Source organism: Oryctolagus cuniculus, chromosome 1, assembly GCF_051225735.1.
Source record: "Oryctolagus cuniculus isolate XC-2025 breed Fujian yellow rabbit chromosome 1, ASM5122573v1, whole genome shotgun sequence".
In the NCBI taxonomy this organism is placed as follows: Eukaryota; Metazoa; Chordata; class Mammalia; order Lagomorpha; family Leporidae; genus Oryctolagus; species Oryctolagus cuniculus.
The window spans coordinates 228238553-228264379 of record NC_142867.1 but is presented as its reverse complement, the minus strand read 5'-3'; the positions used below and the strand labels follow the sequence as shown (position 1 = coordinate 228264379).

The following is a 25827-nucleotide window of genomic DNA, read 5'->3' as shown; positions in this document are numbered from 1 at the left end:
CCTGGCCCCAGAACCCCTGCCTGGGGCTCCCTCTCTGGGCACTGCCAGTGGATGACCAGAAACTCTTGAGGCTGGTACTGGAGGCTGGGTAGCCTCTAGAACAGAAACTGGAAAGAAGAGGCAAAAAAATAAAAAAAGAAACACACACACATGAAAAAAACAAAAACACAATAACCCAAACCACACTTCTTCCCTCGACTGGAAGCAGAAGGGACAGTGTTCTTAAGGCTGCTGGCGGTCGCCTGCCTCCATTCCCTGAGGAAAGTGTAGCATCTCCTCTCTTCTGAGCCTGCTGGCACCATTCAGCTAATTGTACTCCTTGCTCACCAGTGGGGAGCGTGTGTGTGTGTGTGTGTGTGTGTGTGTGTTCGCACTGAGGCTGCTCTTAGAGATGCTGATTAGATATTCCAGAAACCCGGGGGTTTCCATTTTTTAAAGAGAGGGGGTACCCCCACCTTGACCCTCATTCTGGTTAGAGCGTGGCAGGGACTGAACAAAGCCGCCACCCCTGAGAGTCCACACCCAGGGCATGCAGATGGCCCCCCAGGAAGACCGCAGGGAGGGATGCTGTCTGCACTTTCTCCCTGCTCTCCAACCCGCCTCCTGTTTGCCCCCACCCCCAGCAATGCGGGGTTGTGGGCAATTCCAGGAAAAGCTGGGGTGAGGCTGAGCCACGCCAATGCCAAAGAAGCCTCAGTCTTCAGTGAGGAACCACCCCCCACAAGGCGTGTGGGTCAGCAGGGTCTGGGGGTGGGGTGGGTGTAGGGGTGGTTTTTTTTAATTATTATTATTATTGATGTGAGGCTGTCAGCAGCCAAGCAGCCCGGCCATGGCCGTCTCTTTATAAACCAGAGCATTGCCTTGATCACACCATACGGCAAATCTGCTAATCACCATTATCGACAATAAAAATGAGTGGGGCCTCGCTTGCCTCAGAGACGATCCCTGAGTCGGTGACACTAGACCAGATAGATAGCTGGCTTGGCCCGTGGCAGGTAGGCAGAGCCCAGGTCCTCCTCCTCTTCTCCCCGCAGCGATCTGAACAATTCCGAAACCTCCTCCCTGGCGTCAGCCGAGCGGGTGAGGGAACTAACCAGGGCGCTCTCTCTAGGGCCCTGTTACATGCACTGAACTTAAAATGAAACACGAAGTGTGCATTTCGGGTTTGAACATGACGCATCAGGAGCGGTGGAAGCTGGCAGCCCTTCCCCTCCCTCCAGCCTTTCGGTAGCAGGTATTAATATTGTATTAAATGTTATGAGAAAGTAAGGGCTGCGGAGAGAGGAATGTGCTCAGATGCAATTTTGTCAAGGTTTTTATCTGTGATTATGATTCCAGATGTAGAAACTCCCGGGGGAGGGAAGTGAGGGGCTGCTGGCGTGTGACATGTGTTTTAAGGTGTTTGGCAGTGTTTCTCAAAGTGGTGACAAAATGTTCAATTTTATTACAGGGAATTGGTAAAAGAAATATGAATACTGGGTCAGGGATTGTTCACCTCAGCATAAGGGTTGGCCATTATTGATCAGGGTGGGGAAAGTTTGTACCGAGCCTTGCTTAAATCACATTGTCAACAATGTAAATCTGTCAGCTCAGGTTTTTCTGAAAGAAGACTTGTAACGAAATATCCAACAGCTAACTGTTGTCTACTTCCTAATTTCCAGGAGAAGATGTCAACTACCCTGGAAGCAAAAAAATAAAAATAAAAAAGTAAAGATTGCAAGAAGAATGCCACACCTTTTTTTTCCCAGTGGTATCACTCCAGCCATTCCTTCAGGGTAATTCATTTCACTCTCACCCAGAAAAATGCTCAGTCTGGAAAGGCCATTTTTGCCAAAGTGGCCGTTCTACAAGTCTTTCAGACTGACACACACAACAACAACAACAACACATTTTCTCACAGTGGGAACCACATTTTGCTTACAAAGACAGGGAGATTTTCACAAGAAAAAAGTGGGGACAGAGCTGATGAACTCCAGATGAGCTGACAACTCTTACACCCCCATGCACTTGACACGGGGCCGTTTTCCTGCTACCCTCTGCCGACAGCAGGACACCCCTAAACTCCATCTCTAAGCACAGGTTTCCTCATAAACCTTTTATGAGGTTCACATACGCTAACAGTAATCCACTCGGTGTCAGGCCCAGCACCGAGTCGATTGGAGGTGGCCCTGGTAAACATTTCCATGGGACAGACAGGGATTTCTGGCTAAAAAGGCCACACTTGACCACTGCCCAGCCCCCATCAGAGCCCTGGGGTCGGTGCCCACTCGCTGGAGGCACTGCCACATGGGTCACCCCCTAGCAGCCCAGTCCTTCCCTAATCCAGGCTACAGAGCATTGGTTTTGGCTTCCCAGGCGCTGGCGTTCTGTTCCCATCTCCAGGCAGACCAGGCTCCTAGCACAAATTGCACCTTCGGTGGAGGTGAGGCGGTTCCTCTCCCAGGAGACGAGCTAAGACGTGGACCTTCTCCCAGGGGGAACAGTGAGGTTGCAGGGGATGGAGAATGCCCAGCATGGCCCCCACCTCCAACACTGCTCTCAGTGAGACCCTTCCCCTAACCCAGCCCAACATTCCACGGGTCCAATTAGCAGTCCCCACTGCTCCGTGGGAAGTTGGCATTGTCTCTTTAAGGTGAGGAGCGAGTCGTCCTCCGCATGGGCTTCATGTGGAAGCCCAGCTCCTCAGCAACACCCCCCTCCCCGCATTTTTATTCCTCCATTAATTAAAACAACTAATGTCCCATCGATGATCTTTGCATGAATGAAAATCATTATGAGCCCTTGCAGGTATATGGGAAATTCTGTTTGCTTAAGTCTCCATACTTTGATTTCCTATAGACTCATTTTCTCAGGCATAAGGAAATTCAGACAAAACAATACAAAACCAAAATCTCCTGCGCCTTTGTAATAAAACATGAAGAGGAGTCGTGGTACACTTGTGACGACCTCTTGCAGGAGAAGCAGGCAGATGACCCTGTTTCGGGGCTGAATTTTACTAGCAGGTGGAGCACTCTAGCCAGTTTAGGCAAACACTGACAGATCTTCAGACTCAGATTTTGAATTTGTGCTCTGTTGAGTCAGATGAGCTCATCCAAATTGACTTTTAAGCTCCCATGTTAGTAAAAAAAAAAAAAAAAAAAAAAAAAAAAAAAAAAAGTAGGGAGGGACAATCAGTTTTATTTGGAATTTCCCAGCTAGTTGGCCATTTCAGCTTGCATCTCCATTTCTGGGGGTTGCCATAATTAGAGCGATCTATTTTGCATTTACTTCTCTTTGCAAGCACTACATTATTCACTCTTTCCTGTGCTTATTAAACAGTGCCACCTGCACCAAATTCAACAAAGCTCTTCCATCAGTCGGGCCCAGCTAAGGATCCCAGGCCATATATTATCATTAATTGAAGCTCAATTGAATAGTTGACAACAGAGGCATGAGTAAAAGCAACACATTTTCTAGGATGCGTTTATAAAAATGTTTTAAGCAAAAAAAAAAAAATCCCCCAAATTGTCATTTTACAAACTCATTTCATTCTTTCTGCAATACAGTAATTCAAGCAGCAATTAGCAAGTCTTTTAATTAATGAACTATTCCTGTATGTCACCAAGGTGCCCCCAGCACCGACGTCCTCCTTCATAGGTACTAGCAAAATGCAGCCAATATTTTGTCACCCAAAGCCTTCGATGCTGACCACCTCGATGACCCTAGAGTTCTAAAAAGGATTTGAAGAGCCAAAGACAAGACTGAAAAGCAGAGCACCCTTTTCAGGAAAACTAGTCAAGGGGGTGGGAGTGGGGGCGGGGGTATGGTGGGGAGAGAATGGACCAGAGGCGGAGAAGGGAGACGCAGAAAATGGATGGACAAGGACCTCAGTGGTTACAAATGGCACCGAAAGTTTCCAGCAAAGATGGGACCCTGGCTGAGCTTCAGCTCTGTTACAACGGACTCTGTGTCCAGATGCTGATGATTTACACGGCGTTCAAAGCCTCAAACCTCAGTGTGGTTTGTTCTTTTTAAAGCTCCCTGCTTTGTTCAAAATACTGCTTATCTTTGGCATTGTCAACAGCTCTGCATCTGTGAGAGATTAATTAAGTGATAGGTCAGGCAGGATGAGGTGAAAGGGCATGTCTACCCAATGAGGACGGGTTCATCCGTTCCTAGGTGGATCAACTTTTTTGAAGGATGCCAATTTGGGTTCCATTTCCAGAGGAATTTATCAATAGGGACGCCTGAGCTGCTCCAGTGAGGGGCACTTAGCTGGAAAGGATCATTCTGCAGATAGAAAAATCTAAAATCTACATCCTCTGTCTTTTCACGATGAGGAAACAAATCATAACCGTTCATTGTCTGCAGGCTTAAGTTGTACCGAGCTGGGTAAAGGCTGATTTTCTCAAATATGATCCTTTTACAAAATAGCTAATTGGACGATTACAAATAAGATTGCCACACCACACAATGCAAAAATCAAAAGTTTGCTTTCTCTGTCTCCACTGGCTGTTTCTTATTGCCTCTTCCTTTCTAGTCCACTGTTAATTTCTAGAAGGCAAAATGAGAGAATGAGATAGAAAGGGAGTCAGGGAGGAGGATAGAGAAATTGAAAAAGAGAGGTTTTCTAGGCACCAGTGACTGAATTTTTCCAGACCAATTAGAGATTATCTTTAAATCTCCATCTTCTACCCCCTCCACACCTTTCTAAATAGATCTTCAGATTAGTGAGAAATTAGTTAATTGGGAAAGGCCATGTGGCCGCTTCTCCCTGTTCTTAACCAGAAGGGTTTTAAGGACCTTAGACCCCCCCCACTCCCCAAAATGGCCCCCTCCTGGCTCTTCGCTACAGATCGGTCTGCATTAACACTGTGGTTGCAAAATTGTGAGACAGACATAAGTAAACTCCTCGCCTATAAACAGGGCTAGACTCAGGTAAAGTGTTCTCAGCCAGCCTTGGGGAACAAGGAAAACATTTGGAATATTTTTACTCTATTCTTCAGCACTCCTACAAATGAAATTCACATTACCCAAAGCATTGGGGGTAAGGGAGGAGGGTAAACAACCCTTTGTGTGTGTGTGTGTGTGTGTGTGTGTGTGTGTTTTGGGGGGGGGGGCTGTTGTAACTGACCAGCCCTGCTTTCTCTTCTCCAAAGAAATGTAGCATGCTAGTTTCTTAACTATCCAATTCTTTAAATCATCTGGGATCTATCTATATTTATAAAACTGAGCAGAAATACTTAACAGCCTGATCAATAGCCATTGACCGTCAGAGCACCTTGCACCCTAACAGGCACAGCTTGATCATGTATATTTGATCATTGAAAAATTCAAAGCACCTTGCAGCAGTGTTATCAAGCTTCCCATGAAACAGTCTGTCTCTTTCTGTGGTCTGAAAAAGAGTGAGAGGTTCTCTCTCCCCTGCCTGCATCCATCTATCCTTCCATCTATTTATCTGAGTACACACACACACACACACACACACACCCTTCCCGGAGAATTTACTGCTCCTATATTTGATGAAGAACAAGGTAATTAACTGCGAGGCTGTACATCTGGGCGGCACTTCACATCCATGACAATAATAAAACACTTTTTTCACATTTTAGCAGAAGAAAGGCTAGTCCTACCCACAGATTCAGAGGACCCCAGAGTCTCCGTCTGCAGAGCCTCCTTGTTATAAATCCTGCCTCCCTCTTAAGTGATGGCACGCACAATTGCACCAGGGGCACTAAGTTTATCTGTGCAAAAGCATCACTGGAAAAGCCTGTCCCTTCCCAGAGTTTCAGCATCAGCTGGCGGGGGTAGGGAGGAAACTGAAAGAGAGACAGCTGCCTCCTCCATCCCCAGTCTGCTGGGCTCCAGACTGGGGCAAGGGGCCAAAGGACTTTGTCCCATGAAGGGCCACAGGGAGATGAGGCGTCTGTAGGATCCCAAGGGCTGATATCCTGGCCATGTGCCACCAAATTCTATGGCTCCCCAAAGGGTTGGGTCCTGCAGGTTTTTCCGATATTCTGGGGGTCAAACAGCTGATTCCAAGTTTCTCCCCAAGGTATCCCAGGCCATTCCCAGGGTCTGGCTAGAGAAATACAAGCTGGTAAACCTGCTCCAACCCCTCAGCACGAGTCCTAACAGCCCCAGCCTCAGAGACCACCCCAATCCCCCAGCCAGCAAAACAAGTTACCTGCACACCCTCCCATCTCGTGAGTCTCCTGCTCGGTATTCCAACCGTGCCCAGCACCGATTATCCAGGGGCCCTTCCTTCTACAGGAAGGCTCTCTCCTTTTTAAGGGGGGGGACTTCATATGATAATACGTGTAATATGATATGGAATGACAGAATGCATGACAGTTGCCCATAATACATAGAAGTCAGTCAAAGGACAGAGGGGACATTTGGATAATTACCATCCATTGGCTAGTCAATCACGCGAACAGAGAGAAACTGCACAAAACCCACAATGGAGTTGGGAAACAAAAGAGACCCGAGCCAGACTCAGGATTAACCGGTCTAAAGCGATCTAAATGCTTTTGTATCTGAAGAACTGAGGCTCCCGGGTCGCCCCCACCCCAATCCCAGGGAACTAATTGCGGGGATCAGAGTTAAAGCTCTCTCCCTCCTTTCCCAATTCTCTTTGTAGACTACTGCTCACCAAGCAGAGGGGGAAAAATGATTTCTCTCTCTGTGTTCATTAAACTATTTTAAAGTTAAAGGGATGGGGGAGGGGTGAGATGTGCTCCCCCCACATACCCTCCCGTCCAGAAGCTGAGATTCTTCAGTCTTCCAGGAGGCTCGGACAGTCCGGGTTGGCCTCGATTCTTTGTTTCAGGGTAAAGTCTCCCCTCTTTGCCTCTTGGAAACAAACGCCCCATCCACCTGGGCTGAGGCTGGCAGCACCCCCTTTCCCCCACGGAAGCCGGGCCCCTGCTTTGGGCTGAGGGCGTCGCTGGCCCCTGCACTGGGAACACGCAAGGGCTGGCTCCCAGCTGTCGACCCCGCACACCCAGGGTGAAGTGGGGAACAAGGGCACCAGGGAAGCCGGTCTGGCGTGGGTGAGGATGGCCGCACACCGCGGGCAGGGGAATCTCCTTCTCAATGCGAGGGAGAGGAGGAGAAAGAAGAGCCCTCGGAACTGGGGAGGGGACGAACACGCTGAACTGGGGGTGTCCGGCTGCTGGTGCAGAGAGAGAGGCGAAGAGGGGCTTCGTCCACAGACACGCCGGGAAACGGCGCCCGTGCGCGTCGGCAGGCTCCGAGGGGATGCCTGCCGAGAGGGGAAGGGAATCCCTCACGCCACAAAAGAGAAGGTCTCGGTGATGCGGGCGGCACCTCCAGTCCCCGGACAGGAAGACCGGCAACGACCGCCCTGGCCCAACGCGTCCCTCCCCGCGCGACTCCCACTCGCCGAGGCCCTCCCCGCCCCAGCCGGGCCCTCGCGCGCCCGGGGCCCTGGGGCAGCCGCAGCTCCCGGTCCGGGTCGGGGGGCCGGGCCCGCGCCCCCGTGCAGCCCTCCCTCCAGGCCCCACGGGGCGCGCCGCGGCGCCTTCTTACCTTGCCGAGTCCTCCGCAGCGGGCGTGGCCGGCTCTGCCGGCAGCCCTGGGCCGGGGCCGGGGAGCGGGGGGCGGCGGGGCCGGGCTCGGGGGGAGCGGCAGGGCGAGGGCTTGGGTCGCTGGCACGGTGCCCAGCGGGGGCGACGGGGCAGTTGGCAGCCCCAGGGCCTGCGCGCCCGCCGGGCCGAGCCGAAGGAGACGCGAGGCGTGGGGGACCGGCTGGGGGCGCCGGGGCCGGGGCCCTGGCCGCGGGACGGGGGGCTCCCTCCTGGGGCCCGCGGGGCGCTCCAGCCTGCGGGGCCGGCCGGGAGCCGGGCGGGGTGCGCGCGAGGGAGGACCGGCGCCGGGGAAGCCGGGGACGGGGCGCTCGGAGCCCGGGGGCCGGTTGCTCGTCTCGGTTGATAAATCAATCAGGGCCCGCCGCACCGGGGGAGCTGCCCCCCGGGCTGCCGCGCGCCGCTGCCCGCTGCCCGCTGACGGCCGCCTCGAGTGGGCGCGGGCCGCGCGTCGCGGGCCGGGCTGCGGTCATTCGGCGGCGGCGGCGGCGGCGGGCGCGTGCGGCCGGGGGCGGGGGCGGCCGGGCCGGGCCGGGGCGGGGGCGGCGGCGGCGGCGGTGGCGGCGGAGCGCCGTGGGGGGAGCGGGGAGCGGGGGGCGGCGCCGCGTCCCCGGGCCTCCCGCCCCGCCCCCCGCCGTCCCGAGCCCGCTCGCGCCGCCCCCGCCCTCGGCTCTGTCACTGTCACTCGCCCCGGCGTCCGGTCCCTCGGTCGGTCCCTGCGCGCCTCCTCGGGCCTCTCCGCATCTCCCGTCCCCGTCGCGCCGCTCGGTTCGCCCTCACTGCGCGTCTCCCCGTCTCTCTGCGGCGCTGACTCCGACCCCTCGCGGCTTGCTCGCTCTCACCATTTTCTGCCCCCATCCCCGGCCCTGCCTCCCTCCCCTCGCTCGGGAGCGCTCGCAGTGCCTCCCTCCTTGGATCGGGTTTAAGCCGTTCCGCTGCTCCGAGACCTGGGACAAGTCGCCCCCCCCCCGCCCCCCTCCCAGCCAGCTGCAGTTCTCCTCTCCCTGGAGGAGCTGATGAGCAGCTCCTCGCGGGGTGGCCCCGTGAGCAGCCCTGGCAGGGGGTGCCCCTGGTGAAGTTCACGCACACGCAAAGCAGCCGCACGGTGGGCTCCCGGGGACCTCCGCCTCCAGGTCCAGTGCCAGAGGCCGGGTCAGCAGGGCAGGTCAAGGCGGGTGATTTCCTCAGTGTCCCTAAACCCCTTTCCAGGGTCTTCTCCCCCCCCCCCGCCCCCGCACATCCCAGAGCCGTCACCTGCTGGGTCCTCCCCCACGACCCAACTGGTGTCCTTAAACCCAAGCCCCATTCCTCCACACTGCTCCCCTGGGCATCCTGGGCTCCCATGGGCAGCCTGGCTGGCTTGGGGCTTCAGAGTTGGACAGGAGTGGGTCCGAGCCCACGTGTCCTGGGGCAAGGCACACCTCTCTAAGCCTCCGTTTCCTCGCCTGTGAAATGGGGACACTAGCCCCTTCGAGGATGATGACTGGCCTGCACACCAGGCCCAGCCTGTGGAAGGCTATTGGTTCTGCCCAGCTTGCTTTCCACCGACGAGGAGGAGGCGACTCACAGGCAGGCAGGGTCTCTGTGTTGTGCACCTTGCACTCCAGGTGGGGAGACGGACTGAGCAGCACTGACATGATGACCTTATGACGCTGTATCGGGGCCCCGGGGGAGGGAGTCAAGAGGGTGATGGGAGCAAACGTGCGTGCGGGGAAGCTGACCTGGGCTGGGGCGCAGGAAGGGCTGGATCAAGACACTGAAGCTGAGCTCTCCGCTGAGGATTGCAGGGGACAGGAAGTGGAAGGAGCTCAAGGAGAGGGTGGAGGGCTGAGCAGTGCGGAGGGGCCCTGCAGAGGAGTCTGGGCCTCCATCCAGGGGACTGAGAGACCAGGGGGCAGCTCCCTGACTGGTCCTTTGCCTTTGGCGCTCCTTGGAGGTGGCCGCCTCCTGTCTCCTGTGCTCTGTCCCAGCAGCGTCCACCTCAGAGGGTCAGTGCGTGCCTTGGCATCTGTGCCCCCCGCACCCAAGAGCGCACATGCAGGCTTGGCTGCTCTTAGAGCCCTTCAAGTCGGGCCTACAGGAGGCGCCCTCCGTGCGCACTTGTTGCATTGGGCACCTGCTGTCCTCACAGAGGACTGGGCTTGGGGTGACAGACGCCTCGGAGCACACAGCCCATAGGTGACCCTTCTCAATGAGCCCTGCAAGGCACACGAGGTGTGCGACTGGCAGCTCTTGGAAGGCAGGAGTTTGCTCACCTGGTGCAGTCCTTGGTGTGTCCCAGTGCCTGGGGGACACGCTCCCTAACACGCACTGAGAGGGTAAGAAAGAGCAATGCGTTCCAACACAAGAGGAGGAAGAAGGGGAGGTGGATGGAGTGAAGTGAGCTATGAAGATGTGATCAGGCCAGTGCTAAGCATTTGTGCGCAGTCACCTTGACCAACCTTCCCAGTACTCTTGCCTCCTGGGCACCATCTCCTTCCCTTTTCCGACAAAGCACTGGGGCCCAGAGGGGTTAAGCTACAGGCCCAAGGTCACACCGCCGGTGAGTTCCTTCACTTGGATTTGAACCCAGGTCTGCCTGCTCCTCCTTGCTCAACGGAGGAAGCAAAGCAGGAGGAGAAGGCAGAGGAAGGAGACAACTGAGAACAAAAGAAGAGCAGGGGCAAAGGAGTAAGCTCCACGAGTAATTTTTCAACTTAAAAACAATTCCCATTTCCCAGCCCTGCGGAGGCAGGCGCGGCGGATCTGAGACGTGGCTGGCCCACTGACTCGCCGGAGCCTGCCGAGGGGCCCGGTGAGCTGCTTCAAAGCAGGCCTGCTCAGCACAGGCGCTTTTAAACTTCACACGGGAAACTTTCCAGGGCTGCCTTTTTGCACTTTGTTTCCAAATCAAGAGATGGGGAAGTCCCTGCCGGCCCAGCAGGGCGGAGAGCTGCCCGAGAGCCCTGCCCTGGGCTTCCCCCACCCCACCCCCACCCCAGTGAGACAGTGGGAGGACAGGGCCCCTGCTGGAAAGGGGTCCCGGCAAAAGGGAACTCAGGCCATGGGCGTGGCAGCCGGTCTCTCACCCCCACCCGACACCCCCGACCCCCACACCCTCCTCCAGGAATGAGGCTTCCTTTTACCGGGGTTTCCTGTGGTCCCCGCTGGTGAAGTGCCACCACCTCCCAAGCATTAGCTGTGCTCTGGAACCCCACCGTCTGTTGTCCTCTGATCACCGGTCCGCAAGGCAGCGAGGGTCTGCCTGTAACCGGGAGCTCCCTCTGATTTTTGGAATTCAGATTTGGATTTTGGATGAACATCAAGAGGCCGGCTCCATGCATTTTAATTAAGCTGTCTTTTTTCATTTATTACTAATACACTCCTCTTAACTATGATTTATTTGTTAAACAAAGCACCATAAGCCGTCTCTTATTCATCTTAATTTCAACAAAATTAAAGTAGTCGCTGTTAGATTGCACCTAATTGCACTTGCAATGAAAAGAACGGAGATGTTAATCAAAATAAATTGAAGATAAACAATAAAATCATTACGTCTTTGCAGCGCTAAGTGTCACTAATCAGTTTGGACTTGAAGCGACCGAACAGGAATAATGAATGTGTCACCGAAGGCGTGCTCATTAAGAGAAGCCACCGAGACCTGGTCCTCAGGGCAGCAGACGGCCACCCTGCCCATGTGGTCCTGGGGGTCCTTCCCTGGGCTGGGCAGAAGGCCCTCTTGGAGCAAAGGGAGGCTCGGAACCGGCCGGTGTCAGGAAGGTAGCCCCACTTCCAAGGGGTTCTCCCGTATGGTGAGAAACCATGAGGCTCCAGGCTCATTTCTGCATATCCCAGGTAGCCAAGGACAGGACAGGAGAGGCCGGAGGACAGCCAGCCAGCCATACATGAGACACAAGCAGCCCGACACACCCTGGGGGGCCACAGTAGGGAAGACTGGAGCAGAAAGAGACAAGGGGACAGAGAGATGGCACCCAGCTCGAGAAGAGGAAGAAAGATGGGGGAGCGAGGCTGATGAAGGCCAGAGGTGGCTCTGGGTATGTATGCAGTGGGGCTGGGAAGGGGCGCTGTGGTGGGGGAGGCAGAGGGTCCCTGCAGGGTCCCCCGGGCTCATAAACAACCTCAAGGATTTCGTAGGCCTGGAGGGGTCTGGTGGGGACCCAGTCACAGGGACACCAGGTGCAGAGCCAGAAAGATGCCAGCCTGGGTTGCTTTGGCTGAAGCTGTCCCAGTAGCACCCCCTTTCTAGTCCAGGCACACCCAGTGTTCCTGTGGGTGACTTTGGGAAATGGGGAAATTTGAGGATAGGGTCTGTCTGGGAATGGATGCCAGGAGGGAGATTCTGAAAGCCACACATCTGAATACCTACTATGTGGTTAGCCCTGGGAAATACTCAGGCAAATCAAATATGGATGGCTTCTCCGAACTTCAGTCTGTCCATCTTTAAAGCAGGGTTAGAAATAGAACCCACTTTTTTTTTTAAGGTTCATTTTATTTATTTGAAAGAGAGAGAGAGAGAGGGAGAGAGAGAAAGGAAGAGATACAGAGAAAGAGAGAGGAAGAGAGAGATCTTCCATCCACTGGTTCACTCCTCAAATGGCCACAACTGCCAAGGTTGAGCCAAGCCAAAGTCAGGTCTCCCACATGTGTGCAGGGGACCAAGCACTTGGGCCATCTTCCACTGCTTTTCCCAGGTGGGTTAGCAGAGAGCTGGATCGGAAGTGGAGCAGCTGGTGCTGGAACCAGTGTCCATATGGGATGCTGGCATTGCAGGGGGTAGTTTAACCCATTATGACACTACACCGGCCCCTGCCTTTTTTTTTTTTTTTTTTTTTTTTTGGACAGGCAGAGTGGACAATGAGAGAGACAGAAAGGTCTTCCTTTGCCGTTGGTTTACCCTGCAATGGCCGTTGTGGCCAGCATGCTGCAGCTGGTGCACCGCGCTGATCCGAAGCCAGGAGCCAGGTACTTCTCCTGGTCTCCATGCAGGTGCAGGACCCAAGCACTTAGGCCATCCTCCACTGCCTTCCCAGGCCACAGCAGAGAGCTGGACTGGAAGAGGTGCAACCGGGACAGAATCCGGCACCCTGACCGGGATTAGAACCCTGTTGTCGGTGCCGCAGGCGGAGGATTAGCCTATTGAGCCACTGCGCCGGCCAGCCTACTTTCTTTTTAAAAAATATTTATTATTTATTTATTGGAAAGGCAGAGTTAGAAAGAGGATTACTTCGCAAATGGTTGCAATGGCAGGGCTGGGCCAGTCCTGGCTTGGTCAGGAGCCTGGAACTACATCTGGGTGTCCTACCTGGGTGGTAGAAGCCTAAAGCACTTGGACCATCCTCTACTTCTCTCCCAGGCTCAGCAGGGAGCGGGATGGGAAGTGTACCAGCCCAGACTCAAGCTGGCCTTCATATGGGATGCCGGCGTTGCTGGTGGTGGCTTAACCTGCTGCGCCGTAACGCAGCCCCCATGTCAGGAGAAGTAAATGAGCTGATGATTGCAAAGAGCTTAGAGCAGTGTTTGACCCTTAGACATGGCTGTATGTGTTTGCTAAATAAGAATAAGAGGAAGTTGAGTTCCTGCCCTCACGGAGTGGACACAGACTCATGAACAGGCAAGTTCAGGTGAATGGGCCAAGCCATCCTAGGTGCACCTGTCTGTGCAGAGCCTCCGGCTGAACAACTTCTGGAAGGAGGAGTAAGAATTAGGTAAGGGCGAGCAGGAGGATAAAAGAGTGTTTCCGGTGGAGGGGATCACGCAAGCGGAGGCGCACGGGTAGGAGCTGGTAGGATGTACCTGGTGATGCCGAGCCAGTGGAAGTCAAGGTGAGCCCTAGCAGGGCTGCCGGGGGGCGTCTGTGCTGGTTTCTGTCCACCCTGTGGTTCTGGTTGCTTTGCATGCATTTGCTCTGGGTGGGGTGGGACTCTTCTTTCGGGATTGAATCCTACCACGATTCCTCCCCTGCCTCCCTCCCAGTCCATGTGGTCCTGGTAGAGGCAACCCCCATGACGTCAGGGGAAGGAGCACGTGACCCAGACTGAAGCCAATCAGTGCACTCTACTCCTGTGGCCACAGTGATTGGTTAAGAGAGGGACAAGCCGGCCCAATGGGAGCCAGCCCAAGGCCTCGGCTTGCAGACTCTGGAGAGGTCTTTGATGCTCTCTGATGGTCTCTAAGCTGACAGGGTGCCAGCGTTGGGGGTGCCATCACCATCCCAGGACCATGGGGATTCTGAGCCGAAAGCCAACACAGCAGAAGGCAGCACGACGGAGGAAAAGGAGTTCCAGCGACATCGCTTGAGCCCCACATCCAGCCGAGAGGAAGCCAGTCCTAGCCCTTGGCCTTTCTGGTTTCACGAGCCAATAAATTCCTTTTTGTCGAAGCCAGTTTGGGTTGAGTGGTCTGTCACTTGGGACAGAAAGAGTTCTAGCTGATGCAGACTTCAAACAGGAAAGTCTGCTTTAGTGACAATACTCTGGCAGCCTCGGTGTGGCAGAAAAACTGGAAGGGGGGAGCCAGGCAGCTGTGGTGGTCTCCAGGGGGCTTGTGGCAAAGAGCAGAGCTGGGGACTGTGGTCTGCACCCAGGTGCTGGCTCCCAGGGCTGCCAGACAAGTTGCCACGGACCTGGTGGCCAAAACCCAGCAGAAATTAATCTTCTCGCAGCCCTGGAGGCTGGGTGTCCCAAATTGGAGGGGTAGCAGGTCTGTGTTCCCTCCCAGGCAGGGAGAGTGCCTGGGGGAATTGAGAGAGAATACCTGTTTTTTAAGTTTTCTTTTAAAAAAATATTTGTTTATTTACTTGAAAGTCAGAGTTACACAGAGAGGAGAGGGAGAGAGAGAGAGAGAGAGAGAGAGAGAGAGAGAGAAGTCTTCCTTCTGCTGGTTCACTCCCCAATTGGCTGCAATGGCTGGAGCTGAGCGGATCCAAAGCCAGGAGCCAGGAGCTTCTTCCAGGTCTCCCACACAGGTACAGGGGCTCAAGGACTTGGGCCGTCTTCTACTGCTTTCCCAGGCTATAGCAGAGAGCTGGATCGGAAGTGGAGCAGCCGGGTCTTGAACTGGTGCCCAGAAGGGATACTGGCACTGCAGGCGGTGGCTTAACCCACTACGCCACAGCGCCGGTTCCTTAAGTTTTCTTTATTTTTTCAAATGGCATAGTGACAGAGAGAGAGAGAGAGAAAGAGAGAGAGAGAGAATCTTCCATCTACTGGTTCATTCCCCAAATGGCCTCAACAGCCAGGACAAGGCAAGGATGAAGCCGGAACCCAGAGTCCACGGCGGTCTTCCACGTGGGTGGCAGAGCCCACCACTTCAGCTGAGCTGCACTCGAAGTTCACGATAACCTTTCCAGTTGTATAAAGCAGCAAATGGGAGGATTTGGAAGTAGAGGCGGGAGGTGCTGGAGACCCTGGACGCTTGGAGGCAAGAGGAGGAAGAGTTTGGGGATCCCCCATGCATCACGGTGAGCACCAGAAAGCCAACGGCTGGGGTGGGCAGAGCTCTGGGGAGGCAGTGCAGTGCCCCTGAGCCGTACCCAGGCCAAGGTGCCACTGCCCATAACTTAGGAGCTGGGCAGTCCCTCCAAAGCAGCACAGGGCAAGAGGGAGGCTCAGGGACACAGAGCAGCTGACTCTTCTGGGAAATTTGTGTGTTCCCAGGTCAAGGACAGAAGCAATCCTACAAACATGGGGCGGGGAGGGGAGCATAGCCCCCACATCACTGCCATCTCCTGGACCCTGTGCCTCGCTCAGTGCTTGGCACACGACTGCCCAAAATGGAACTATTGCCAAACCCCAGTTCTCCGTGACGCCCACCTCACATCCCAGAGCCTCAGTCTTCCCATCTGTAAGGAGGTCGAGATGAGCAATGCACCACATGAAAAGTTTGTATGAACCCCACATCCCTGTCCAACCCAGGAGGTCAGGAAAGATATGGAGGCAGCCTCCACATAGCTGCTTCCTCTTCCTGCCCTTGAGTCATGTGTTCGGGGCAAAAGACCAATTTTCTCATCGGACATCTCTTCCGGGAGATGTGACAAGGCACACCAGGAAGTTCCGTAGATGTGTGCCTCCTACCCTGCCTTCCTAATGAGGACAGGGCATTTGAACGAGGATGGACCCAGGGGCGGGGAAGGCTCTGGCTTGGCCAACCTTTCCTCTCCTGCCAAGTGTCCACAGCTGGGACTCGCAAGTGCCCGCCCAAAGGTGCCTCACCATCCAGCTCCCATCAGTCTTGTGCCTGGCCTGTGCCCGCCGCTGTCATGCCAGCTCCACTCGCTGATCGACCGCACGGTGTCGGGCAGTGAGCTTGGGGATCTTGTGCTCTGCTTCCCTGGGTGCAGAGTCCATTGCAAGCCCTTCTCACAGAAGAGGAAACTGAGGTGAAGTGACTTTCTCAAACCCAACAGCTGGCAGGTGCCAGAGCCAGGACTCAGGCTCAGATCTCTTACCCCAAAGACTATTCTTAGAAGTGAGACACCTCCCTGCCTGGGGTGTGGAGTGGGGCATGGGGCTGGGAAGACCATGATGCTGGGCCCCCGGGGCTGGCTCCAGAGCGCCGGTGCTTCAGCTTCGCCTAAAGGAGGAGATGCCCCCCAAATTCCTCTTTGAAATAGGAGCCCCACAAGGCATGGCCGGAGACCCATCAGAGGAGGGCCAGACGCCAACGATGCCCACCACAGCGGGGGCCGGTGCGCCTCAGAGGAGCCTTGGGTTTGGTGCCAAAGCCTGAAGAGGAGCCCCTCCCCCACCCCCACCCACGGTGCCCCTGTATAAGTTGAGGGAATGGAGCTTGAAATCACACTGTACAAGGGCGGATGCTTGGCCTGGTGGTTAAGATGCCCACGTCCCTTATCAAAGTGCCTGGGTTCAATACCTGGCTCCAGCTCCTGCCTCCAGCTTCCTGCTAATGCAGACCCTGGGAGGCAATGGTGATGGCTTAAGTAATTGGGTTCCTGCCACTCCTGTGGGAGACCTGGATTTAGTTCTTGGCTTTGGCCTGACCCCCCACCCCGTCATTGCAGACATTTCATGGGTAAGCCAGTGGATGTCTGGGGCGCCAGTTCAACTCCTGACTGCTCTGCTTCAGATCCAGCTCCCTGCTAAAGCACTCGGGAAGCAGTGGATGAAGCCCCAGATACATGGGTTCTTGCCACCCGTGCGGGCTCTTGGCTTTGGCCTGGAGCAGCCCTGGTTGTTGTGGCGTGTGGGGAGTAAACCAATAGGTGGAAGATCTCCCTCCCTCTCTCTCTCTCTCTCTCTCTCTCTCTCTCCCTCTCTCTCAAATGAGTAGATCCATAATTTAAAGCTAAATGAAAAACCACGCCCTGGAATCTGCCGAGTGCTGGCTGTGTGTCGAGCTACACTCAGCATCTACTTACTCCTTTGCACGGAGCAGCAGTTGGTTTCCGGTTTTCCAGCTGAAGATCCAGTGACTGCCAGCCCCCCACCCCCACCCCCGCCTTTCAGCCAGGAAGTCACTCGAGCTCTGGCCAGACAGGGAAGCCACTTGCCCTGGAGCACGTGGCCTCAGAGTAGCGGCACCAGGTGTGTTGGAGTGAAAAAGTAGGGAAAACAGAAGCCTGGCACATCTGCCCTCTGGGCAGGGTGGGGAGGTGGCCCAGAGGCTGAGAGAGAGGGAGAGAGAGAGAGAGAGAGAGAGAGAGAGAGAGAGAGAGAGAGAGAGACTGGCAGGGGAGCTGTCCTTGGTGAGAGGTGGGGAGGCCTGGGGGTGGGGGAGGACAGAACAGTTTCATCTGGCAAAGTCCTTGGGGGGCTGCCCCATCCGCCGTGCGTTTAGCTGCTGAGCTGCCTGCTGGGAGTTACAAGGAATCTGAGCAGTTTAATCAATGTTTTATCGCACCCTGAGCTGGCCCAGTTGGGCAAAATAAACTGGTTTCTCCAGGAGCAAATGAAGGACAAGCATTCCTGGGCATGTCCGTAGGGCTTTTTCTCTTATTTCACACTCTCATCTTCAGCTCAGAGAGGCAAAGACACTTGCCCAGGCCCACACAGCAGATTGGCACCCAAGGTCCAAACTCAAGGCCCCGGAGCTGGGACCTGGCAGGTGCTGCATTGCTCTGCCCCCAGGAAGCTCCAAGCTTTGTGAGAGCTGAGGCTGCCTCTCCTCCTGTGCTGGGGCCCTCTCCCCGGGCCTTCTAATGGGGACGCACTCAGCCAGGCTGTGGGAACCTGCAGGTGGGAGATCTCTTCCTCTGTCTTTCCATCTCTCTCTGTCACTCCTCCTTTCAAATAATGAATAGGGCCGGCGCCGCGGCTCACTGGGCTAATCTTCCGCCTTGCAGCGCCGGCACACCGGGTTCTAGTCCCGGTCGGGGCGCCGGATTCTGTCCCGGTTGCCCCTCTTCCAGGCCAGCTCTCTGCTGTGGCCAGGGAGTGCAGTGGAGGACGGCCCAAGTGCTTGGGCTCTGCACCCCATGGGAGACCAGGAAAAGCACCTGGCTCCTGGCTCCTGCCATCGGATCAGCGCGGTGCGCCGGCTGCGGCGGCCATTGGAGGGTGAACCAACGGCAAAGGAAGACCTTTCTCTCTGTCTCTCTCTCTCACTGTCCACTCTGCCTGTCAAAAAAAAAAAAAGACAAATAATGAATAAATAAATCTTTAAAAAGGAAAGGGGGGTGTGGCACTGTGGCGCAGTGGGTTAACACCCTGCCTGAAGCACTGGCATCCAATATGGGTGTCAGTTCAAGCCCCAGCTGCTCCACTTCCCATCCAGCTCTCTGCTATGGCCTGGGAAAGCAGTAGAAGATGGCCCAAGTCCTTGGGCCCCTGCACCCTTGTGGGAGACCCAGAGGAAGCTCCTGGCTCCTGGCTTCAGATGGGCACAGGACTGGCTGTTGTGGCCAATTGGGGAGTGAACCAGTGGATGGAAGACCTCTCTCTCTCTCTCTTTCTGCCTCTCCTTCTCTCACTGTGTAACTCTTTCAATAAATAAATAAATTATTAAAAAAAAGGAAAGGGAACATTACAAATCACTCCCTAGCTCTTACAACTTCTGCTCAGAGATGATCCTTGACACGTCTCATATGTCACCAGACAGATAAAGCCACATGACCATGCCTAACTCTGCAGGTGGCCAAGAAGTGCAATCCTTGCATGTGCCTGGATAGCAGAGATTCTGAACTGTTTTGAAATACCATTAAATACCATCACAGAGAGAGCACAAAATACCGCATTAGAGAGAGCACACTTCAGCTTGCACATTCATTCCCAAAATATCTGCAATAGCCAGGCAGCGGGAGCTCAATCCACGTCTCCCATGTGGGTGGCAGGGACCCAGCTACTTGGGGCATTACCAGCGCCTCCCAGGGTCTGCAAGCAGGAAGCTGGAGCCAGGAGCTGGAGCCAGGCGCAGGAAGTGCAGGATGAGATGCGGCTCTTACCTGCTCTGCTGGAGCCCAGCCTGACCCTCACCTGTTGTTCCTCCTGCTTCAAATACCCTGTCTCTCTTCAGCACTTGGCAAGTTCCCAGTGTTCCTTCTCCCTTCTCTTCCTTTCTCCCTCTCTTCTTTTTTTAATATTTACTTGAAAGCAGCATTACAGAGACACACACACACACACACACACACACACAGACATCTTCCATCTGCTGATTCAGTCTCCAAATGGCCACAATGACTGGGCTGGGCCAGGCTGAAGCTGGGAGCCAGGAGCTTCTTCCAGGTCTCCCATGTAGGTGCGGGGCCCAAGCGCTTGGGCCATCTTCCTCTGCTTTCCCAGGCATATTAGCAAGGAGCTGGATCAGAACTGGAGCAGCCAGGACTTGAACCAGCACCCGTATGGGATACAGGCTCTGTAGACTGTGACTTAACCTGCTGCGCCACAATGCTGGCCCTATCGCCCTCTCTTCTTGCATCTAACAAACACACACTAAGTACCCAATGTGCCCACGCTGTGCCCAGCTCGACTGGAGCCTGCCCTGCCTCTCACTGAGGAACGGCGTCCTCAGCACCTGGCACGTCCCTCTGCTTGTCACTTTGGGTTGTGTCTGTGCCCACACTGCCTTTGGCCACTGGGCAATGGGCCGTGCGTGGGTGGCGACTGTGTCTCATTCATGTCTGCATCCTCAGTCCCTCCCCTTGTGCTCAGAAAAGGATTGTCAGTCAACCGGCCAATTGATTGACTGAATGAGTGAATGAATGAATGTTCAACAATGGCTTGGTGGCAATAACTGGGCTGTTTTGCCTTAGGCCCAAAAAAGAAGGATTTTAAGCTTGGTTGTTTGGGAACAATTTCCCATTGCACAGAAAATAGGGTACAGACCCTTTCCCACAGCCTTCGTGGCCCTGCCTGGCTTGCCCCTGCCCGCCATGTTCCAGTTCCAGCCATATTTCTTTTTTTTTTTTTTTTTTTTTTTTTTTTGACAGGCAGAGTGGACAGTGAGAGAGAGAGACAGAGAGAAAGGTCTTCCTTTGCTGTTGGTTCACCCTCCAATGGCCGCCGCTGCAGCCGGCGCACCGCGCTGATCCGATGGCAGGATCCAGGATCCAGGTGCTTTTTCCTGGTCTCCCATGGGGTGCAGGGCCCAAGCACCTGGGCCATCCTCCACTGCACTCCCTGGCCATAGCGGAGAGCTGGCCTGGAAGAGGGGCAACCGGGACAGAATCCGGCGCCCCGACCGGGACTAGAACCCGGTGTGCCGGCGCCGCAAGGTGGAGGATTAGCCTATTGAGCCACGGCGCCGGCCTCCAGCCATATTTCAGACAACCAGACGCACCAAGTTCATTCCGGGGTCAGGGCCTTTGCACTTGTCATGCCTCCTCCTAGAACTTGCTGTTTCGGGTGCATCACTGGGCTGCCTTCTTCTCACTGTAGCCCCAGCTCAAATACCACCCTTGGGTGCCTTTCCCTGCACACGCAGTCTGAAGGCGTCCCCTGCTGCCTTGTTTATTGTGCTGCCTGTTTTATTCTGTTTAAGCTCTTTTCCGGCTGATGTTCTTTAACTTACCCATTTGCTCATGTGCCTGTATTTTGCCTCTTCCTTCCAAAACACAAAGCTCCCCTGGCCTCTTCCCACAGCTGCAGCTGGAATCCCAGGTAGTACTCAACTGAGTGCAGCAGCTTCATCCATGTTTGTCAAGTGCATGAGTAAGAAGTGAAAAGAAACACCTTGCCTAAACAGTCCAAATGGGGGGGATTCTGCCATTTCTTGCCCACCAATATAGTCCTTGGCCTTGAACTCTGCTCTTCCCATTGGTTGTTGGGGACAGATGCCTGCAGAGCAGGTGCCAGATGCCTGAGCACTTAGGGTGCACATGCATCTATGAACCCCGCAGAGCCATCCAAGCACTTGGCCTGGGAGCAGAGAGGAGCTGCAGGGCCATCTCCTCTCTCACCCAGCTCTGGCCCCAGCACCTTCCTCCTGCTCACTGCCTGAGCGCCTGGTCCTGTGCAGCTCTTCTGTGATCAGCAGCTTTAAAAGCTAGACGGGGCGTTGCTCCTGGTCTGCCTTTGAGCGGAGGGCAACAGGGCAGCCATCCCAAGGCTGGCAGGGCAAACACAGACTTCAAAGGACTCCACTTTTGGTTGCCAGGCAGCTGAGAGGCCAGGGGCCTGGCGGCAGGGTGGGGCACAGCAGGGAGCAGGCAGGGCCACCTGTGCAGAACCGGCGTTGGGGGGAGGGGCTGGCTCTCTGGCTGGTGCAAAGCTGGCTTATGTCTCTGTTTTCCCTCTGTTGTAGCTGGTGGCAGCTCCTCAAGGGTGGGGAACATTTGTCTCTTGGTTCCCAGCACCCAGAAGCAGACTAAGCCATACACGACTCTGTCTGCTCGTGTCCCACCCAAAGCGTCTTCCTGGCACGTGGGCAAATCTGTCCTCGGCCGCCTCAGCCTTTGCAGAGGGGGCTTGGCAGGCTGCAGACCCACCTCCAGCGTGCACCATCTCTGCCGCTGAGCTTCTCTCAGGAACCTGCCCTACGGACGCCAAGTCGCGTAGCCATGCACCTGTTCACGCCTGTGTCATTCATGCCAAGTGATCCACTGGGAGGCAGTGAGTGGCAGGCGCCGCATCAGGCCCTGAGACAGCTCACAGGTGCATAGATGGGATCGCTTGGGTTCCTTTAGAAATCGCAGAACCTGGTAGGTTGAGCAGGCAGTCATGGACATCCCGAGTGAAACTTACGCTAAGTACCTCAAGTGAGAAGCACATGGCGTGGTGTGGGGGGACAGGGTCACAGGTCCTTCTGGGAGGCCGACGACATTGTGGCACGGTGGTGGTGGTGGTGGGGGTTAAGCCACTTCCTTCGATGCTGGCATCCTATATCAGGTGCTGGTTTGAGTCCTGGCTGCTGTGCTTCTGATCCAGCTCCCTGCTAATGACCCTGGGAAAGTAACAAAAAATGGCCAAATTATTGGGGCCCCTGCCACCCATGTGGGACACCTGGATGGAGCTCCTGGCTCCTGGCTTCAGCCTGGCCCAGCTCCAGCTGTCGCAGGCATTTGGAGAATGGACCAGTGGATAGAAGATCTTGCTTTCTCTGTTTTTTCTTTTTTTTTCCTGCTCTCTCAGTCACTTTTCCTTTCAAAAAATACATAAATCTTTTTAAAAAGAGAATGAGAAGGACCGGCGTGGAGGTGCAGCAAGTTAAGCTGCTGTCTGCAATGCCATTCCTATGAGCACCGACTCGAGTTCTGGCTGCTCCACTGCCAACCCATCTCCCTTCCCCGCTAAAGCACCTGGGAAAGCGGTGGAGGGTGGCCCAAGTGCTTGGGCACCTGTCACCCGCATGGGAAACCTGGATGGAGGTCCCAGCTCCTGGCTTCATCCTGGCCATTGTGGCCATTTGGGGGCTGAGCCAGTGGATGAAAGACTTCTCTCTCTCTCTGTTTTTCCCTCTCTTTCTCTCCAGATAAATAAATACATCTTTGAGAGAGAGAGAGAGAGAGAGAGAGAGAGAGAGAGAGAGAGAATGAGACAGGTTATATGAATCTACAGTGTAGCAAGTCCTCAATATTGTGTTAAACATTTTAAAAAGGTGTATGGCATGCTTGAACACCAACAATTCTTGTGGTATTTGTGCGTGTGATTAATATTTGCATGGGAAAAGATGGCAAGAATATGTCCCATATTGTTAGCAGCTGTTATTTCAGAAAGGGGAATACCTGTGACTTTCGCTTTTTAAACATTCCAATAATGTTTGAATCGTTAAAAATAGACAAACATTACATTGGTGAAAAGAAAAAAACTAAAGATTCCAGGTGAAAACCTGAAGCTGTTCCGAGAATGGGGTCTTGCTTTCTGGAGGTGAACTTCCTCCCGCCAGGAGCTGGAACCTCAAAGGTGGAAAGCGCTCCGTGAGGAGGGAGCGGAGGCTCCGCAGAGCTCCGCGTGGTACGGGGAAGGCGGGGCCTGATCCTGCCTCTGCCATTCTCCTGTTGGTGATCTGGGGAGGCCACGGGGTCTCCAGTTTCCTCACCCGTGGGGAGGGCATGAGGCCCCTTCATAAAGTTCGTGGAAAATGGCAATAAAAGACAAGTTTGTGTTGGTACAAAAAAATCATAATGCATGTGTCGTTCTCACAGTACGCATTTTCCATACGCTGTTTGAGGACCCCGGTGTAACACTGCCTTCCCCAAAGGGTTGTTTGCAGAGAGAGTGAAATGCTACATTAGAATTCTCTTGGAAAGCTACGACTCGGTGGTTCTAAACAGAGGGAATGCTTTTGCCAGACCTGGAAGCATCATATGGAATTGTTGGAAGAGGAGGAATAATTTTGTTCTTGGCTCCTCTTACAGAGAAGTGAAATTTGCTTATATCATCCACCTAAGAAAACACAGTAGCGGGTCCGCTCATTGATAAGAGGCGGTAGATTCCAGCACGCCTCCCTCGGCACCCTCCTCGGGCGCAGAGAAGGTACCAAAGTCTGTTGCCTGGGTAAAGGAACAACCTACTCCAACCTACAGGGCTGTGTGGTCATCCCCAGGTGTGAACCACAGAGGAACAATTCACTGAACAAAATCTAGATCCCCCTCCCCACACAGTCATAGGAGAGCCACCAGGCACACTTCCGCGTCCCCCGGCCATGCTGAGGGAAAGGGCAGCCAGTGACAAGCAGCTGGGATGCTGTCCAGGAGGCCAGCCCAAAGAACCGGGCAAGAAGTGAAAGTCAGAGAAAACCCCGCTCTGGAGGTGCAGGGAAGTGACAGACAAGCGGGACAGGGGGCCTCAGCCCTGGGGCACTGTCCAAGACAAGGGTAAGGTGCCCTGAGACCCAAGGGCCGGGCCAGTGGGAAGGGAAGAGTTCCTGCTGGTGATGCCCGAGGAGGTGTGCTGAGGCCCAAGGCTCAGTGTCCAAACCCACGATAAGCTTCGGCTTGGTTCTCACTGGCGTCTACCTTGAGTGGAGGAGGGGTGCAGTCTTAACCGGAGTCTGGCCAGCGTGGAGGCATGAAGGAGAGTGGTGAGTCTGTCCATGGTGGAAGCCAGTGCTCTGTCGGGCTCAGGATCTGGAGAACAGAAAGTCTTCAGCCAACAGTGGCTCTCACACCTACTACTATTAAAACTGTCATATTAGGGCTGGTGCTGTGGCACAGTGGGTTAGGACACTGCCCACACCACCAGCATCCCGTATAGGCACTGGCTCGAGTCCCGGCTGCTCCACTTCCCATCCAGCTCTCTGCTAGTGGCTTGGGAAAGCAGCCGCAGAAGGCCCAAGCGCTTGGGCCCCTGCAACCATGTGGGAGACCTGGAAGAATCTCTGGTTCTTGACTTCGGCCTGGCCCAGCCCCACTAGCTGTGGCCATTTGGTGAGTGAACCAGCAGATGGAAGACACCTCCCCCCTCTGTCTTTCCCTCCCTCTCTCTCTGTAACTCTGCCTTTCAACCAAATAAATTGTCGTATTATATAGAGTCTGGTGGCTCTGCTGGTTCTCAGACCTACGCTGGTTCAGGACACTGATTAAGGTGTTCTGGCTTCAGGGGTGAATTTCCCATCAGAGAAAAAGTAGAATTCTTGTGAGAAATTCAAGTAAGAAGATCATATTGTGTGTTTACTATCTTCCAGGCACCATTCTAAAGGCCTTTACCTGGATTAACTCCCAATTATCCACAACTGATTTTGTTCCCACTTTACAGTGGGAACAGTTCCCACTGATTTTGTTCCCACTTTACAGGTGAAAATACTGGGTCCCACTGAGGAGGCCTTGCTCAGGCTATAGAACTAGCCAGGGCCGTCAGAGAACAAAAAGGCCATCACAGCCCCGCGAGTGCCCCTGAGCGTCTTCCTTTGTGCAAAATGTGTAAACCACCTTACACGAACCCCCCAGATCTCAGGGGTGAGACCTGGAACCTCACGGTACAGGGGAGGAAGGCGGCGCAGAGGTGCAGTGGCTCGCCCCGGCACACACAGCCAGGAGACAGGGCAGGGCCGGAGCCGGCCCCTCTGTCAGTTGGCATCCAGATGTTGAGGCTTTCCCACCAATCCCCCTCGCAGCCAGCAGCTCAAACACTGAGCACAGGGGCACCTGGGGCCTCAAAGCTCTCCCCAGACACACGGGTAGCAGATGGGAGACAGCCAGTGCACTCCTGGGCCCCACCTGCCGGGCGGGTGGGGCTGCTCTCTTCTTCCACACCACCTGACCCGGGGCAGCACAGGTGGGACACCAGGTGGGCTGGCCCAGGGTGCAGTGAGGGGCCAGCAAAGCCAGCCTGGGACAGCGCTGCCTGACCCAGTCCTGAGGGTCTTCATATTCCCAGTGTGAGCTGAGACACGTCGCCTGAGGAGAAGGCCGAGGCCCACCGTCCCCACTGGAGGGGGTGGGGGCTGGAGAGAGGCAGGGCTCCTTTCCAGCCTCCTTTGCCCTCCACTTCTCCCCTTCCCATCCTTGTCCACTCTGAAGCCACAGGGAGTCTTTCTAAAGGCAAATCCCAGTCTACGTCCTGTGGTGAATGGCCTTAGCCTTCAAGACAAAGTCCTGGCTATTTCTCCTGACCTTCAGGGTCCTGAGTGTGACCTGACCTTTGCCTCCCTGTTGAGCCGCATTCCCTAACCATGTCCCCCACCCCACTCTAACCATGTGTGCGAGCATGCGTGCATACACACACAGAGGCTACCACTGCGGGTTTGACCATTTTCCTAGATATACCGGGTTCTGTCCCTCCTGTTGTTTCCTTTACCTAGAATGTTCTGTCCCCCTTCCTTGGCCAGCTAGCTCCGGCTTGACCTTCTTGTTGACCTCCAGGACTCAGCCCTGGCGACCCCTCCTGCCCAAGCCTGGCCTGGCCCT

At 54.9% G+C, this 25827-nt stretch overlaps 1 protein-coding gene across 1 annotated transcript in view; it reads right to left on the bottom strand.

Moving 5' to 3' along the window:
• LHX2 (LIM homeobox 2) overlaps nt 1–7666 on the bottom strand; it is a 30363-nt gene extending 22697 nt beyond the window's left edge. The window contains exon 1 of the mRNA XM_070056678.2: nt 7534–7666. The gene's annotated coding sequence lies outside the window, so the exon portion shown is untranslated. The remainder of the gene's footprint in view (nt 1–7533) is intronic.
• Between the last annotated feature and the right edge of the window lie 18161 nt (nt 7667–25827).